The sequence below is a fragment of the Camelus bactrianus genome, chromosome 1 (genome assembly GCF_048773025.1).
Source record: "Camelus bactrianus isolate YW-2024 breed Bactrian camel chromosome 1, ASM4877302v1, whole genome shotgun sequence".
Taxonomy (NCBI): domain Eukaryota; kingdom Metazoa; phylum Chordata; class Mammalia; order Artiodactyla; family Camelidae; genus Camelus; species Camelus bactrianus.
This window is the reverse complement of record NC_133539.1, coordinates 117,188,889-117,202,968: the sequence shown is the minus strand read 5'-3', so window position 1 is coordinate 117,202,968 and position 14,080 is coordinate 117,188,889. Positions and strand designations below refer to the sequence as shown.

The window sequence follows — 14,080 nt, the reverse complement described above, 5'->3', positions numbered from 1 at the left end:
ATTTTTTCCATTGAGATTAGTCAGGAAAGACAAAGATGAAACCCAAATTTAACTTCTCAGAAACTCAAGTCCCAGGACTCCATTCAAGATGGAAATGATTTACGAAGGCCCTCTTTTCAAAAACGCTGGGTCTGTATCCTAGCGTATTTGTTCGTGCCAGTGTCCTCTGCACTGAAATCAAATGGACAGAAGTTAGACCCCAGAAAATTCAGTCAGTTGAAATATTGAAGATGGAAATAAAAGCTAATGCACATCTGACTCTACGTAGCTTTCAAAATCTACATCCGTTTTTCTCTTCTGAAGATACTGAAAATCAACTTTTGGCTGGACAGCCACTGTGAACCTATGTTGGCCTCGTAGGGTAAGATGTGGCGTGGCAGTTTTAATTTAAGTGTGAGTTCACGATTCACTTCAAAGCCTGGCTCCTCTGCTTACTCTCTGCATCAGTTTCATGTGTGTTACTTGCCTGTCTAAGGCACTGTCTCCTTATCCATAAAAGAGACAGGATTAGCCATGTCATCAGGTGTCACGAGAATTAAATGATACAAAGCAATTGCTAATTGTTTGGTATGTATTCTTGGCTCCCACTGCCACTGCCACAGTTGTGGTTTTAGTTATCATCACTGTTATTATTGACACTTGTGGTATTTTATTAAAATCATGATGATAGCATCTAATCTTGTTCCCAAGAAATTATATTTTAATTATAACTTTATTTACAGTATTAAAGTCAGTGCCCAGATGGCCTGCAGTCTTTACCGGAAAACCTACTGCTGATGGTCAGAGATTAGAGGCTTATTTTTAGTAATCTTTCTAGCCTAAAATGGAATTTTTGTCAGGGTTGGCTTTTTTAAATGTGAGGCACAGAAGGAGGGCGGTATTTCTAATTTTATCATCTGCCCATAAAATCATGCTTTAGTGCTAGCTAATTCCATTAATTTTTTAAATTATCGTGGTTTAGGTTTACAGGTTGCAAAGCTATCCTGTGGCCGAAATGGTATATTTGGGGATATGGTGACTCTTTCTGACCCACTTGGGAGTCACCAACAAAACAATTTTAGATTCAGTTAGCACCTGATTTTCATTATGAGCCTGTCATTAAGTGAGCATACGCAATTCCGGTCTCCCATGCAGTGTTTTACATGTTCCATTCAAACATGTTTATTCACAGCAATGCACGTGTATCTGCAAAAATCCAAAAAAAAAAGATACTTTGGTATAATGGGATTCTGAAGAGTTAGATATTCTTAAAAGTATTTTTTGTTGTTGTTGACAGTTGAGGGTATGTGACTCTCTGTGATTTCTCTGTCGAGAACGTGCTTGGTGAATGGTATCAACAAGGCACGTGATGGTGGTTATTCTTTACGGACACCGCGGCCATAGTGAGTGTGTGTGAAAGATCCAGAGGGAGACAGAGAAGGGAGAGAGACAACAGCAGTTTATTGCCACTGCTAAGTTTAAAAATAGAACTTGACATTATTTTAAATCAGTGAATCAAACACTTTTTTTATTATTCTTTAGAAGGGAAGGATTCCATCTTTGGGTGACGAGCTCAATGGAATTATTTTAGCCAAAGTCTGTTTTCTATGAGTCAACAGATACGTTCGAAGATACCAATCAGGCAATTTAAAAATCTTTATTTGACCAAATACTGAATTGTTTTTGATGAATACGAGATGTTTTGATCCTGCCATTTTGAAGGTCCTCTTTTAATCCTGCTGATGTTCTGTCCTCACTCTTTTGACCCCCAAGGACATTTCCATCGTGTGATTAAGGACATTCCATCTTGTTAGAATGGTAGTAACGTTTTGGACTTCTCATCTAGAAGGTACTTGCTAGAATCAAAAGCCTACACAGTTTTATTCCATTCCCTTTTTTTGTTGCATTGGAAATTATTTTATCGAGTTCTTTTCTACATGAACTTTGCACCAAAGATTTAATTCATCAGTTGCTTTTATAGAATTCCACATCAGATAGGATGAGTTTTCCCTTTTGACAATATTTCTATCAAGTCCAATTTTCCATATTTAAGTTTTAAATTGAGAACTCATTTTTTTCAAGATTTTATTCTTCCATCATTTTTTGATCAATGACAAATTTTACTCTGTACAGTTTCTCCACTGGCACATGACCATGTTTAGTTATATACATGATATACGATGAAAATTAATTGACCATTCATCTTCCAATTTAGAAAGCTAACTTATTTTTGAATAATATAATTACTTGTGAAAAAGTGATAGACTACAGAAGAAGTGAGAAGGAACCAGTGTTTTCAGCAATCAGTCATATTCCAGGCACCGTGCCAGGTGTTTTGCAAAATTATCTTCTTCAATCCTCACAGCAAAAGAGGCATTTTTTTTGTTTCCATTTTTTAGTTGAAGAAGCTGGAACTTAGATAACTAGCTTACCTGAAGTCAGATTATTACTTAGTGACGGGGCTGTGGTCCAAGCCATCCCACAAACCCAAAACCTTTCTGATTGCTCTCCCAAGGAGCCTTAGTTTGGTCATCCTTATACTTGTATGAGAGCTTCCCCAACAGAGTAGTGAGGTCATGAAGACCTACCTCCTGTATCTTTATGTCTCACACAGCATCTCAAGCATTATAAATGGTCACTAAATAATTGCTAAGTGAGTGAATTAATTAGGCTATTAATTATTAAAGAGGCTATTTAGAGACGATAGGACAGGTAGAAGCAGTGAAGGTAATAATTTAGTCTCCTAGTTCAAGAGAAGCTTCATTTCAGGAACAGGGGGAGGGAATTGGTCTGAGTGTACACCTGGCTGGGAACTGGGCGGGAGAACAGGCCAATCAGGAGTCAGGAAGTGTTGTCATGAGGGGGCAGTTGCTGACCAAAAATAAAATAAAATAAAATAACTGTTTAATTCTGAGACAAAACATCAAAGATAGACGTTGACAGTCTGCAGGATGTTCAGGAAATGGAAACCATGCTCAGCAAGTGGTGTCATGTGACCTTAAAAATGGTGGCTTCGTAGAGTGGGTGGGGTTGGAACTGGGGCATGGACCACTGTATTTCTCAACACTTTTTGCATATTACAGCAAAAATTCTCATTCTTGTTGGAGAAGAGAGTAGAAACAGGGCTGAAGGGTGGAGAACCAGGGGAGGCAGATTGGGCTCAGCACCAGACTTAGAGCCGGGGCTGTGACTACAGGATTTATCATGGGTTCCTTAGATCCTCAGCTCTTGTTGGAACTGGAGCCAAATCCCAGCCTCCACCAAGGCCTGGGTCCACCAGGGCCCCGAGTGCTTAGTTTCCTCCTGAAAGGCCCCGTTGCAGCTCCCTCTGCCCTGCCGAGTTCAGCGGATGCTGCTTCCAGCCACATTTCCCCAAGATGTTCTGGTGCTCCGGGGCTTCCCCGTTCATTCCAGCCATTGCTGTGCCTCTTACATCTCTGCTGTATATGTTCCAAAGTTGGACAACTTTTTCTCCCTGTGTGGCACTCACAAAAGCCTACCCTGTGGAATTTGAAACATATTTCCCAGAAACTAAACTGAAGGGTTTTCAGAGGATACCATCCAAAGAAAACATAAACACACTTTTTTCCCAAATTGTTAGGGCAAGACTTAGGCAAATGTATAAACAAACTGCATTCTGTACTTTGGTTATAATGTGCATTAAATCAGCTTGTGCGTGCCTAGCTGGAGACTAAACTGCCTTTTGCCCTGGTTTCTGTTGTTTCAAAACCGTTTTAAAAAAGCATTATGGTTGTCAAATAATAGATTTGTAAACAGAGTTGGCATCTGTAGGTAAAAGTCAAAGTCAGGTGCCAGTGAATGGAGTGGTTACAGCATGCTTCAGGATGCTTAGTTTAGCCAGTATTTTCCATAAAGTCCAAGAAGTTACATAAGAAAGTGGGTTCTTGTAAGAAAAACAAAAACTGTGTGGTCTTTAAATTCTCCACAGTGTAGGTCTGACCTATATAAAGTCTCTTGCAAAGTTCACAAGAGGGTAACCAAAGAGTTCTATTCCTGGAAAAAGGAGCGTTGGGAAGTCACTGAGAGTTCAGTCTGTGGTTCCAAAAAGCTCTTGTATTACCCAGGCTTCTGGGTACACAGACCATTAACTCATCAGTTCTCGCCAGCAGCCCTTGGGAATATTAGCAAGGGCTCCTGGGGAATGGAGGTTTGTGAAGAATGTCACAAAAGTTTCCACGCTCAAAATGAAAACAGCGCCAAGTCTCCAGACCAGATGTCCTCAATGATGGTGACTCGAAGCCGAAGAGGACAGTGTGGAAAATTTCCACTTGCAGGTGGAAGGGAAGAGCAGTGACGGAGAAAACCCCCCTGGGGCAGCCATTTCTATGGAAGAGATGAAGCCCGTCAGGAGTGCGCAAATGCCAAGACCTTGACTGACAAGAAGGATCAGGAGGGAGCATGGTGCATTAGAAGGCGTGAAGACTTGTGCTCTTGCAGCCTTCCTGGAGACTGGAGTTCTGCTGGGAGCAGGACTTCTAAAACAATGTGTCTGGGAGGCCGTGGTCCAAGGCCAGTTTTGCTGACAATAAGCAGAGTGTCCAGAACCAGAGGGAACACACAGCTCTTCTCAAAACTGAAGATGTTTATGCTCAAGATGAAACTGAATTCTGCCTAGGCAAGAGATGTGCTTACGTGTACAAAGCAAAGACTAACACAATAACTCCTGGTGGAAAACCGAACAAAACCCGGGTAATCTGGAGGAAGGTAACCCGCACTCCTGGAAACAGTGGCATGGTTTGTGCCAAATTCCGAAGCAACCTTCCTGCTGAGGCCATTGGACACAGAATCCAGGTGATGCTGTACCCCTTGAGGATTTAAACGTATTGAAAGGTGAATAAATAAAAGTGTGGCTTTGTTTTTTAAGAAATAAAGTAGAAATACTTTGAACTCAGACAAACAGATTCAAAGCCTTGGTCCTGTTGTACTTTAATCTTTCTAAGTACCAATATTTTAATATCAACATTTCATATCGAAATACTTGGCTTGGTTGTAAGAAAGTAAATTTTACCACATAGGATTAAGTTAAAGACTATGTATTCAGCACATTGGGTGATACATGTGTGTTCTCCACACAAGCGCACAAATAAGAATATTGCAAGTTACTGCTGTTTTAACCAGAACCAGTCAGGTAACAGGAAATCAGACGGACACCAGGAAATATTCTGAAATACAAGCCTGTATCCTATCCATTTCATGTCTTCAGAATCTCGTAATGGAAAGTGGCATTTGTAATAATGAATGACGCAAGGTCCTTGATTTCCAAGAATGGTGTGATTGTGTACTTTACTTCTACCACTGTGCTCTTATTTTCTACCTGTGGAAATAGGATTCTGGATTCATACTTTATACAGGTTTTCAGTAATGAAAGATTTTCAAAGTCTCCCATCATTTTCAATAAAACAGAAAGCCTTCATCCTTTCCAACAACAGCGGCAACAATCAGAGTAGCTTTTGGTCTACGCTTGCTGTGTGTCACGCTGTCCTCTGCTAAGCACTTGATGTGAGTGGCGTTCCTTAACCTCACGACAGCCTGTGAGATGAGTTACTGCCGTGGTCTCCGTTTTACAAAGGGCGAAACTAGGCTCCTCAGGAGACGGTAAGTATCTTCCCCAACGTTGCGCACTGATTAAGTGGCAGAACTAAGCCGCGACAAGGTCAGGCAGTATAATTCCAAGAGAAGCTTTCCGAAGTTCTTGGAGATGCTGCATTGCTTTGCCTTTGGGGCTTTCAAGCTTTACTGCCCTATCTGGTCTGACACCCTTCTCTATAGTGATGTTTCTTTTCTGTGTTCTTCCTGTGTTTCTCGTTCCTCTATGTGTTGCCTCTCTGCATTCTGTCTACTTCTCATTTTTAAAAATGTCCACGTCACCCTTTGGATCTCTCTGACACAACCCACACTGCGCTGTGTTTACTTCAAGTCCAATCACTGGGCCACCTGCTAGCTAATAACTTACTTTTGAAATGGTCACACAAGCTCCCATGACTTAACTGTGTTTCACACCCCAGAAAGCCATCACGTAGAGTTAGTTACATGTTTTTAAATGTGTTACTAGACATATGACTCAGAATCAGCTCTTTTAAAGGGAAACAAAAGCTGACACCTCAAAGTGGCAGTTTCCTTTTGAGTCTCAGGCATTTCCTGGAAACTTGAAGAAGATGTCTTTAGAACAGTTTCAATACGTGAAGGTAAATAAAATCCAGAGGATTCTTTTTTTAATTCTTATTTTTTTTGAAGTGTAGTTGATTTACAATGTTAGTTTCAGGTATACAGCAAAGCGATTCAGTTATACGTATACGTACGTACATATATATTTTTTCAGCTCCTTTTCCATTACGGTTCATTGTAAGAAATTGAATATAGTTCCCTGTGTTATACAATAGGTCCTTGCTGTTTATCTATTTTATATATAGTGATCTATATCTATTAATCCCAAACTCCTAATGTATCCCTCACCCTTCCCCCACTCCTCCGGGAGTTACTACAGTTTGTTTTCTACAACCATGAGTCTATTTCTCGTTTGTAAATAAAATTTATATTTTTTAAGATTCCACATATAAGTGATATAAGATATTTGTCTTTCTCTGTCTGACTTCCTTCACTTAGTATGATAATCTCCAGGTTCATCCACATTGCTGCAAATGGCATCATTTCATTCTTTTTCATGACTGACAAATATTCCATTCTGTATCTCTATCACATCTTCTTGATCCATTCATTTGTCAGTGGACATTTAGGTTGTTTCCATATTTTGACTGTTGTATAGTGCTGCTGTGAATGCTGGGGTGCGTGTGTTTTTGAATTACAGTTTTCTCTGGATATATGCCCAGGAATGGGATTGCTGGGTCATATCGGGTATTCAAATATAACATTCCAGCATATTATGTGGTCTAATTTAGAGTTACTTTTAGAATTGAGATGTTAGGAATTGTATTTCCCTCTAATGTATATGGAAGAAATGTAATCAGAATTTTAATTTGAAGTTCTGCAAACCAGAGAAACTCGAGATTCCTCTTTAGAAGATGCCAAAGCCTTATCTTTCTATCAGGCAACTATGAAAACCAACTGAGAAATGGTCTGTGAACATGGGATGTGTTGATTCATCTTTTTTCCCTAGGTTTGCACCAACTCTGAACTTTTGAGACAAAAGAGAGGACAAGAAGGAAATTGGGGGCAGATAATAAGAAAGTAAAGGGGGAGGGTATAGCTCAGTGGTAGAGTGTGTGCTTAGCATGCACAAAGCCCTGGGTTCAATTCCTGGTACCTCCATTAAAAACGAAATAATAAATAAATAAACTGAATTACCTCCCTGCCAAAAAAAAATTTTTTTAATGAGAAAATAAACTAGCATACCAATAAAATGAAATAATTTGTCTGGATTCAATTACTTTTATGCTAAATTATCTTCCTGAAACAAGTTTTTGTCCTCATGTGGGCACATGTGATGAAATGTTTGGGGTTAGAATTTTCTTACGGAATGACAAGTCTTAAATGATACTCTGAACTCGGGCATGAATATATGTCCCACAAACTCGTTAATCTATGAGAAATACCAAGGCAATTACTCAGGGAAACATGTCCACGTTGAGGCACAGATCAGAAAGCACCGTGAGTTGTATGAGCATTTTATGTCAGAAGGCTAAGTGCAAATAGTTCATAGTTAATGTTCTGCTAACTTAGCCATGAGCCCAGTCTTTGTTCGAATTCCCTCTATTTTTAGCTGAGATTTGAGAGGCATTTGGAAGTGCCCCAGCTGGCTGGGAACAGATGGCCTGTTCTGCCTCTTCTTAGGATCCTTCAGAAAACCTTACAGTAGCTGCTCAACTGCGGTTTCAGCTTGTTTCACATTTTTCATTCTCTCTAAGGTGCTTTTGCTTGGTTGGTTTTGGTTTTGGTTTTCTGATACATGTGATGATGGCCTATTTTGGTGGTTTGCAATAGTGCATACTATTTCAGCTAGCCATTGCTTAATGAAATGCTCTATCTGAGTTATCAATATTTAGCAAGTTTCTGTTATACCAACTTCAAATTTAAGTGGACTTTAGAGAACTGGCAAACTCTGGACTAGCTTTAGCACAAGTGGGACAATTTTTTTTCTTGGCGGTACTAATAGCATATAACATTTCTTGCTCCAAAAAAAATTATTCAGCAGTGGAAATAAAGCAGAAGTGTTACATGCATCAGAATGTAAAAACCTTCCGTCCTTATTCCGTCAGGATTTGTTCATGGGTCATCATTCAAATAATTAAAAACAAATAAAAGATAAATTCACAAAATCATGGATTATTATACAAGCATTGGGCTTAAAAAATTACAAAAGCAACCATTTGTGGAGAAACGTTATAGGACCCTATTTCATGATTATGATTTATGTTTTATGATTAATTCTTTTTGCTTCAGACTTTTGCCTTAAAAGTAGGTTATACCACTTCAAAAGTGTAAGTCTCCTCTTAGTTTGTGAGACTCACAGAATGGGATTCGTGGAAATGCCAAATAATGGAGTTCCTGTTCAAACTGGGAGTTACATATGGAGGGAGGGGAAGCAAATGTTAAATATAGTATTTTCTGTGCTTGAAAATTATGTTAGAAACTTCTTGATCACTTTCATTTTTTTTTAATTAGAGTTGATTTACAATGTTGTGTTAGTTCCTGGTGTACACCATAGTGATTCGGTTAAACATATATGCATTCTTTTTCATTATAGGTTATTACAAGATATTGAATATAGTTCCCTGTGCTAGACAGTAGGACCTTGTTCACTTTTCAAGTACTCTTCAGGTCCTAAGCACCACATTATCCCGTGTCTACACTGCGAATTATGTTTGGGTTTTTCTTTTGTTTTCTCTAATATGATTTGTCTTTTAATTTATTTTGTTTTGGGACACATTCCCCCACACTAAGCAAAAATGGGCGTTGGAAATGTAAGCTTAGCTAGTAATGGTGTCAATAAGCACAATTAAATGGTAACTTTAAACGATTACCTCTTTAGAAGCCGTGTCATACAGCAGAAAGGTCATGAAAAAAAGGAAAGAAAAGAAAAGATCATGGATGCTTAAGTCAGTATGGATTTGTCTCTCAATTCTAACAGTTCCTAAAAGAAGAGAGAAAATTGCTCAGCTTCTTTGTTGGGGCTCTATCAGTTTAAAAACAAAAATGCAGAGCCGGGAGGGTATAGCTCAGTGGTAGAGTGCCTGCCTAGCACATGTATATGAGATCCTGGGTTCAATCCCCAGTACCTCTATTAAAAGTAAAATAAAATAAATAAATAAGCCTAATTACCTCCTCCTACCCCCCCCAAATAATAAAAATTAAAAAAATTAAAAAGCAGAGCTCACATAGCATTGGATGAAATAATGTTATATGAAAAAGCCTAGCGAGATACACTTGGCATTGAGTAAATGCTGGCTGCTGTCGCAAATGTTGTTGGTATTTCGTCCCGTCCCCTGAATCTGTCTGATTCTCATCCTTGGGGTCTGATCTGTTTGCCTGAGGAATTGACCCACCTCTGTGGAAGGCTCTTCTGCTTGCAGGCTTGGCATTGTGGGGGATTAGTTCTCCCTAGGGGCAGTCGTCAATCAGCGGCGGCTGATGGACGGCTGATGATGGATGGTGCACATCGTGCCCTGCTCTAACCAGGGTGTGTGTTCTACCCTGAGGTTCCCAGTGGGATTAAGCCCCAACTGCCTGTCATGGTAACTTTCCTGAAGGCCTGCTACTTCATTGTGCCTCCCTTTCTCTGGGTCTCTTCCTCACTGTCTCCTAAAGATATTTGCTGGACCCAACACAAAAAATGTACATATCCTTAAAGGCTTCTCTGCTTCTGGGGAGCCTTAACCAAGACTGTTTCTTTCTCCACTATGTATGCATACCATAATAAAAATGGTAACTTGCTTATAAAGGCACCTGGCCATGCTGCAACACCAGTGCCCTGGGGCTCTACACACAGCGTGTGAGCACTGCGGCACAGCAGACAGGAACCTGGGCTTTTAACACCACATGGATCTGGATTGAAATCCTGACTCTGCCATTTTGAACAAGTTATTTAATCTCTCTGAGCCTTGGTTTTCTCATCTTTAAAAATGGGAGTGGGGGGGTATAGCTCAAATGGTAGAGCGCGTGCTTAGCATGCACGAGGTCCTGGGTTTAATCCCCAGTACCTCCATTTAAAAAAAAATGATAATAAACAATTAAATGGACTTAATGACCTCCTCCTTCCAAAATTCTTTTAATGGTGATGATAATTTCTAAGCTTTTGTAATGATTAATAAAATAATAAATCAAAATATGGATAATTGACCTATTCTATAGGATTATTACATATAAATGAGATGGAAGATGTGCCGCCCTAATAGTGTGCCTGGAACACAAGAAGCACTCAATAAGTGTTAACTGTGGCTGCATTCTTGCCTAGCTAAACCCTGTTACAGCATGATTCCTCCACACCAATTTAAAACACCATTTGGAATTATTGCTGTAATTATGCATCCTTTAATCCTTTCTCTCTTCTCTCTGTCCACATAAACTCATCTTTATACACACATCTAAGTCTGATTTCATAAGCTTATATTTTCCTGGATGGTTTTTCATATTACTGAAGTATTTTCTGACATCAAAGACATTCACCATGGGGCTTCCTTTTTTCTTCCAGTTTTATTGAAATATAATTGACATATAGCACTGTATAAGTTTAGGATATACAGTACCATAATGATCTGACTTATGTGCATTCTGAAATGACTCTCACAGTAAGTTTAGTGATCATCCATCATCTCAAATAGATATGAAGTCAAAGAAATAGAAAAAGATTTTTTCCTTGTAATGGAAACACTAGGATTTATTCTCTTAACAACTTTCATATCTAACATACCGCAGTGTTAATTATGTCTGTCATGTTGTACCTTACATCCCTAGGACTTACTTACCTTATAACTGGAAGTTTGTAACTTTTGATTGCCTGTACCAATTCCACCTACCCTGCCTCTGGTAACCACAAATCTGATCTCTTCCTATGAGTTTGTATGTTTTAGAAGTATAATTGACCTACAACACTTAGTTCCTGTTACACAACATACTCATTCAATATTTCTATACATTTCAAAATGATCTCTATAATAAGGCTAGTTACGGTCTGTCCCCATACAAGATATTATACAGTTACTGACTGTATTCCCCACACTGTACATTTCATACCTGTGACTCATTTATTTTGCAGTGGGAAGTTTGTGCTTAATCTCCCTCACATATTTCTTCCCCTCACCTCTCTTCCCTCTGGCAACCACCTGTTCTCTGCATATATAACTCTGTTTCTGTTTTGGTATGTTTATTGATTTGTCTCAATTTTTAGATTCCACTTATAAGTGAAATCATATAGTATATGTTTTTGTTTTACTGACTTACTTCACTTAGCATAATACCCTCTGAGTTCATCAAGTTTGTCACATGTGGCAAAAGTTCATTTTTTATGGCTGAGTAATACTTCGACACTGCATATTCCTTATCCATTCACCTATTAATGGGCACTTAGGTTGTTTCCATATCTTGGTTCTAGTTAATAATTATGCTGCTATGAGCATTGGAGTACATGTATCTTTTTGAATTATTTTTTTTGTTTTCTTCAGATAAATAGCCAGGGTGGAATTGCTGGATCATATGCTAGTTCTATTTTTAATTTTTTGAGGAACCTCCATACTGTGTTCCATAGTGGCTGCACCAATTTACATTACCACCACAAGGGTTCCCTTCTGTCCACATCCTCACCAACACTTCTTGTTTCTTGTCTTCTCTATGACAGCTATTGTGACAGGTGTGAAGTGATATCCCACTGTGGTTTTGATTTGCATTTTCCTGATGATTAATGGCACTGAGCACTGTTTTATGTGCCTTTTGGCCATCTGTATGTCTTTTTTTAAGAAATAGCTATTGACATCTTCTGCCTGTTTTTTAATTTGGTTTTTTTTTTTTTTTTTTGATGTTGAGTCATATGAGTTCTTTGTATATTTTGAATATTAACCACTTCTCAGACATATCATTTGCAAGTATCTTCTCCCATTCAGTAGGTGGCCTTTTCATTTTGTTGACAGTTTCCTTCACTCTGCAAGATCTCTTTAGTTTGATGTAGTCGCATTTGTTTATTTTTTCTTTTGTTTCCCTTGCCTGAGGAGATTGGCCCAAAAAAACTATTACTGAGGCTGAAGTCAAAAAGCTTGCTGCCAATATTTCCTTTTAGGAGACTTATGGTTTCAGGTCTTACATTTAATCCATTTTGAATTCATTTTTATGTGTGATGTGAAAAAGTAGTCCTTTGACTCTTTTAAATGTAGTTGTCCAGTTTTCCCAACACTATTCATTGATGAGGCTCTCTTTTCCCCATTGTATATTCTTGACCCCTTTGGCATAGATTAGTTGTACACATAACTGTGGGTTCATTTCTGGGCTCTCTATTCTGTTCCATTGATCTATGTGTCTGTTTGTGTGCCAGCACCATACTGTTTTGATTAGTATAGCTTTGAAATATAGTTTGAAATCAGGGAGCATAATACCCCCAGCTTTGCTCTTTTTTCTCAAGGTGGTTTTGGCTATTCAGGGTCTTTTGTGTTTCCATATAAATTTTAGAATTAATTGTTCTAGTTCTGTTAAAAAAAATATATGCCGTTGGTATTTTGGTAGGGATTGCATTGACTCTGTAGATTGCTTTGGGTAAAATGGTCATTTTAACAATGTTAATTCTTCCAATCCATAAACACAATATGTCTTTCCATCTGTTTGCATTGTTTTTATTTTCTTTAATCAGGAGCTCATAGTTTTCTGTACACAGTTCTTTTACTTCCTTAGATGTATGCCTTGGATTTTATCCTTTTTGATGCAATTGCAGATGGGATTGTTTTCTTGATTTCTATTTCTGATAGCTTGTTGTTAGTCTTTAGAAGTGCAACACACTTCTGTGTATTAATTTTGTATCCTGAAACTTTACTGAATTCATTTATTAGTTCTAATAGTTTTTTGGTTGTGTCTTTAGGACTTTCTCTGTATAGTATCATGTCATCTGCAAACAAAGAGTTTTACTTATTCCTCTCCAATTTGGATGCCTTTAAATTTTTTCTTGTGTGGTTGCTGTGGCTAGGAGTTCCAATACTATGTTAAATAAAAGTGGCAAGGGTGGGCATCTTTGTCTTGTTCCTGAACTTAGAAGAAATGCTTTCAGCTTTTCACTATTGAGTGTGACATTAGCTGTGGGCTTGTCATATATGGCCTTAATTCTGTAGAGATATATTCCCTATACCCACTTTGTTGAGAGATTTTTATCATAAATGGATGTTGATTTTTGTCAAAAGCTTTCTCTCCATCTATTGAGATGATCATATGATTTTTTCTTTAGTTTGTTAATCTGATGTATCATATTGGTTGATTTGCAGATATGAAATCATCCTTGCATCCCTGGAATAAATCCCACTTGATCATGGTGTATGGTCCTCATAATGCGTTGTTAAATTCTGTTTGCTAATATTTCGTTGAGGAATTTTGCATCTGTGTTCATCAGTGACATTGGCCTGTAATTTTCTTTTTTGTGTGATATCTTTGTCTAATTTGTTATCAAGATAATGCTGGCATTGTAGAGTGGGTTTAGAAGTGTTCCTTCTTCTGCAGTTTTTTTGTTTTTTTTTTTTTTTTTTTTGGAATAGCTTGAGAAAGATAGATGGATACTCTTCTCTAAAGGTTTGGTAGAGTTCACCTGTGAAGACATCTGGTCCTGGACTTTTGTTTGTTGGGAGTTTTTAAATTACTGATTCAGTTTCATTACTTGTAGTTGATCTGTTCATATTTTTTATTTCTTCCTAGTTCAGTCTTGGGAGATTGTACATTTCTAGGTATTTGTCCATTTCATCTAGGTTGTCCATTTTATTGGTATGTAATTGTTCATAGTAATCTCTTACGATCATTCATATTTCTGTGGTGTCAGTTGTAATTTCCCTTCTTTCATTTCTAATTTGGACCCTCTGTAATTTTTTCTTGGTACATCTAGCTAAAGGTTTATCCATTTTTTTAAATCTTTTCAAAGACCAAATCCTATTTTCATTTATCTTTT

The 14,080-nt window shown here is 38.1% G+C and overlaps 1 protein-coding gene and 1 pseudogene across 1 annotated transcript in view; both read left to right on the top strand.

Annotated features, from left to right (window-relative positions):
* The window catches only part of KCNH8 (potassium voltage-gated channel subfamily H member 8), a 353,104-nt gene that overhangs the window by 249,447 nt on the left and 89,577 nt on the right, over window positions 1-14,080 (top strand). The gene's annotated exons all lie outside the window — the stretch shown is intronic.
* LOC141578571 (large ribosomal subunit protein eL33 pseudogene) lies at window positions 4,483-4,818 on the top strand (annotated as a pseudogene).